This window comes from Crocodylus porosus, unplaced genomic scaffold, assembly GCF_001723895.1.
Source record: "Crocodylus porosus isolate Cpor-Errol unplaced genomic scaffold, CroPor_comp1, whole genome shotgun sequence".
Lineage (NCBI taxonomy): Eukaryota > Metazoa > Chordata > Crocodylia > Crocodylidae > Crocodylus > Crocodylus porosus.
The window spans coordinates 257,018,765-257,023,485 of NW_017728886.1; the positions used below are offsets into that span (position 1 = coordinate 257,018,765).

Sequence of the window (4,721 nt, forward strand, 5' to 3'; positions counted from 1 at the left end):
GCGCTACTTCACGGTCAGGGCGGCTAGGGTCTGGAACCAACTTCCAAGAGAAGTGGTGCAGGCTCCTAGCCTGGGGGTGTTTAAGAGGAGGTTAGATGAACATCTAGCTGGGGTCGTTTGACCCCAGTACTCTTTCCTGCCATGGCAGGGGGTCGGACTAGAGGATCTGCTCAGGTCCCTTCTGACCCTACAAACTATGAAACTATGAAAAAAGGACTTCTTGTTGTCCTTGATGCGAGAAGCTAGTCCCGGTTCCATCTCTGCCTTGGCCTTCCTGAGTGCCCCCCTGCATCACCGAGCAACTGCAGTATAGTCATCCCTGATGATGTCCCCTCCCTTCCATTGGGTGTACACCTCTCTTTTAGCTAGGAGACATTCCTGGATGCTTTTGGTAAATGCATGAACATGAACTGTGAGCGCTCCAGTCCTACATGCTGTTAATGCTAGAATCAGAATAGTTAGAGCAATTGTAGCTAAATTACCTCCATTTGAATTATAGTTGGCTGGTGAGCAGCAGGAGAAGTTATTTGAGAATTAACTGTCAAAATGCTACTGTGGAGATCTATATTTTTTAATGGCTGCAGTATAAAACGCTCAATTTACAAATATTATTTTCCTGCATGCCAGCCAGATGCAGCAAGCCTGGATTGCAAACACTGACCTTCGTTCTTTCCATCTTGCTCACTGTCACTCATCGTAAAGGTTCAATGGTACCTATGCAGCTTTGTGATCTTCATTTTGTGTCTTCAGCAGTACCCATGGAAATGTAATAACTTTTATAAGGTATAGCTGACTGCAAAAAAGTAGAGTACAGATGATGCATATAGGAGTTGGCAGAATAATTCTTTTCTAGTCTCTCTGCTTTACAGATGAGAAAAAGTTACTTAAGTCATTAAAATCAGAAGACATGACTCCAAAAGCTGCCAAGGTACAATCTTTTGAGGAAAAATGTATTATTTTTCCAGATGGGCAAGGTTCTTTGGGTAGCTGTGATATGTTATATTAGACCAACTGAGTAGTTGGAAAAAAGTTCTTTGCCAGCTTTCGGGTGCAGTCACCCTTTATCAGGCATAGGGAGTCTCTGTTGGTCTAAGACTCCAAGGAATGAGAGAAGCTAAAAGTGCAGCAGGATGTCAGTGAGAATGTAAATAGGTAGGGATAAGCAAGACAAAAGGCAAAGCAGGGAAGGGAGGGGGAGGAAAGCAGGGGAAAAATGTCAGAGGGAGATGTTACAGTGATAGAATAATACATTTTTTGCCATCCTGCTGTTTCATGTGGCCAGCGTATTTGTCTGCATGCGTGCTCTTTGGAAGTGCTGTCTGTACTGCTGCTGCAGGCAGTGTGTGTTCCCTTGAAGACCCCAGTGTTGTAGAAAGAATGAGTACGGGCTCAGTTGCAAGTCAAAGGCTTCGTCAGGCTTGTTACTTATTCCATAACACACATACTAGCGGGCTGCATAGTGTGAGCCTTGGATGCTTGCGGTAAGATACAGGACCCACTCACATGCATCCCCTAGGCCTAGTACTGCGTTCAGAGGTGAATCCAGCAGGGGGGTGGTGGCACAGTTACAGTCTCCCTTTCAGACCATGCCATGGGAACAGTAGCTGGGGACTTTTAAGTTCTTGATGTCAAGTTGAATGTAATAGTTTGAATGTTTGTCATAAATACCCATTAGCCAGTTTAGAAAAAAGGCAAGGTTCATCTTCTTATCTAGGCTCATTGCTTGTTTTTGCCTACATGCTGAAAGTCTTGGTTCTTGGATTTTATCTTTAGAGGCCTTTAACAAAGTTAACCTAAAAACAACCCTTAAGCAAACATTCTGAGATCAAAACCTAGGGGCTTTTGAAAGGGGGTGGGGAAGAGAGGTCACCACAGTGGTGTGGAAAATCTCCAAAAAGCAAGAATACAAACTGACCACTCAGCAGAAATCTGTTAAGTAAGATCCGAGCCCCAATTTGGGAGTAGTGACAGGTTTGGGTAGGAGGGGCCCAAGATGGTAACTCACCCAATAAAAACTGTAACCTACAGACCCAATTTGGAGGTAACCTCACTTGCAGAACACCGAAGGAAGAATCGCAAGCGTAGGCCGGATCAGACTGATCACCTGAACCGCCCTCTCCGTGAACAAGAACTCCCGTTCACGCTGAAGCCGCGGAGCGCCCGAGTGGGACCGAAGGAAGGGGACTTGTTCCTATCACTGCTGAGACCAACCCTAAAACCATAACTAAAGAATGAAAGTATATCTGGGGATTTGGTTTCTCGGAATTCTAGGATTGTAAGTATACCATGAGAAATAACCTTTACTTGTAATCATAGTTGTTTTTGTAATACTAATTCTTATAGCGTTGTTTGGGAAGGATTTCTTAAAGCTAAGCAGTGTTATATGTGTAGCAAGGAATTTTAAAAAAAAATTGTGTTGTATGAATTAAGTGTGCAACCATTGTGAAATTGTGCAATCAACCAAATACTCCCCCAGCCAGGCGCATCAAACGAATCAGTAAATTGTGTGGGATCTTTCTCTATTCCATAACCCACTAGAGACACCTGGAACAAGAAAGAATTCACCTCTTGCCCCCTTCCCACCCATTCTCATTAACACTTTCCCTCCCATTCTCCCCCTCCCTTTCCTGCTGCGGCTGTGGTCCTCAGCTGCCCTGGGGGAGGGAAGTAGTTGGGAGAGCTCCAGAGCTGTTCCTCTCCCACTCAAGCCAGGTTGTGCAGGGATCCAGGATCAGCTGGGGACAATATCAGTGGGGGTGACAGGTAGGCTCCCCATCCCTGCCTGATCCTTCTGAGTGTTCTTTACCTACCTGGGAGCAGGTGCAGGAAGGGGAACCTGTCCCCACCACCACTGCTGTCCCCAGCGGAGGCTAACTCCCCGTACAGCCACTCCTTGCAGTCCCAGCTACAGCAAGGCAGGAGTGGCCAAGATAGTAGTGGCAGGTCTCCCTTTCCTCCAGCCAGGGGCATAAGTAGAGAGAGTGAGGTGGGCAGGGAAGGGGATATGCTCCAATACTGGGGGCAGGGGGAGGGGGTACCTGATTCAGGGACTTTACTGTTGCTGCATGTGGCCTGCCTACCCTGATTGTGGGTGGGGGGCTGGGAACAAGGATGCAGTCACCCCGACAGCACTAGTGCTGCTCCCACACCCCACTTTTCAAATTTTTGGATCTGCCAGGAATTCCAAGGGTTTCCAGTTCTCCTTTTAAAGAGTGATCTCAACAAATCCTGTTTACATCATACACATCCTGTTGCCTTTACTTAAAACATTTTACAAGATCCTCCTACTCCATATATGAATCCTCCTCTGCCTTACACAATCTACCACCACCTTGTGTGTTTTAGACCATCCAGTACCAGCCTTAACTGTTAACCTGTGATGAAAGAGCACAACCTAATCATGCCTGCATATTCCAGTTTAAGCTTGTGTAAGCAGTTTGCATATTGGTCATGGCTCTAGTGACGCCTATGCTGGTCATCGCTTCAGCCAGCCCCTTTATATGATCAGTATAGGCACTGATCAACTCTCTAGTGAGGCCTGTGCTTTTTACCCCATTCTAATTGCAAAGTTATAATTAAGGATGAGAAAACTCTAGATAAGATCTTCTAAATTTAAACTCCAGATGAGGAGTTTAAAGCATTAATATGATTAGACATAAACCTAGCTGGCATTTTAAAATTCTGGTTTATTTTCAGTTCAAAAGACTTTTTACCTGCTAAGACCAGATTTTAGAGCTCTTTGTTTTCGATACTGGAGCAAACCCTGAATTCAGAATTAGGAGCCATTCTGCCTTACTCCTGATCCTAGCTTTGCTGGTAGCTTGTCAAAATGGTGCAGATTGGACTTTTCCAATGATGTAGCTTGTCCATTGGGTTCTTTCTGTTATGGAGCTCTGCTCTGCCACAATAGCAACAGCGCTTCTGGATTAATATTGATGCCAGCAGAGCTCTTGGGAGAACAATCTGATACAGTCTAGATGCCCAGAAATATATAGAATCCCCTGAAGATAAGATATCTAAGTTTTATCTGTCTAATAACGTAATAGTTTCCTAGAACATTTTTACATGTTGATCCTGGGCCGCCAACTACCTTCTCATGGTTTCTTCTATATCCAGGAAATCCCCTGCACCACTCCATCCCTGCCTTCTTCACCTTCTGTCCTTCTCCATTGCATCAAAACTCCACTTTTCATCCCTGTTCCTTGGCCAAACCTTCACTATCATTTTCCTGCTTCCTGGCCACCTTTCATCATGTTTTCCCCCTATTTCATCTGTACCATAAACTAGCTGCTAAGATCACTTTCTTCTCCTACAGATAAAGCCATGCTGTCTCCTTCATGGTAAGCTGACCTTCTACTTACTTGCACATGTAGTTCAAGCTCCTAGCTTCAGAGCCCAGATGCCACATATCTCTCTGCCCATCTCGACTTCTTCCCTACTGATTTCTCTTTGATTGCCTTTCATTTCCCTGAAACCATCTTCTTTATTCTCAGAATTTCTTGTACACCAGTCACCTACTCTCTTCTTCTCCAAATTCTTCCTTTAAACATTTCTTCCATTAGACTAATCAGTTTTAACTTATCATGGGAAGAAGTGCATTAAAAGTTGGGTTCCAAAGTAATCTGTACCACTTAGACCTGGAAGGACGTGGGCAGTGGGGTTCCGCAGGGCTCGGTCCTCGGGCCCGCACTGTTCAACATCTTCATCAGTGACTTGGATGA

General features: G+C 45.0%; 1 long non-coding RNA gene across 1 annotated transcript in view; it reads right to left on the bottom strand.

The window, feature by feature from the left end:
- Positions 1-1,898: 1,898 nt before the first annotated feature.
- LOC109306000 overlaps positions 1,899-4,721 on the bottom strand; it is a 3,757-nt gene continuing 934 nt past the window's right edge. Inside the window, exons 2-3 of the long non-coding RNA XR_002099807.1 lie at positions 4,629-4,630; positions 1,899-2,212 (exon numbers count right to left, since the gene is read on the bottom strand). This is a non-coding gene — a long non-coding RNA (uncharacterized LOC109306000). The remainder of the gene's footprint in view (positions 2,213-4,628; positions 4,631-4,721) is intronic.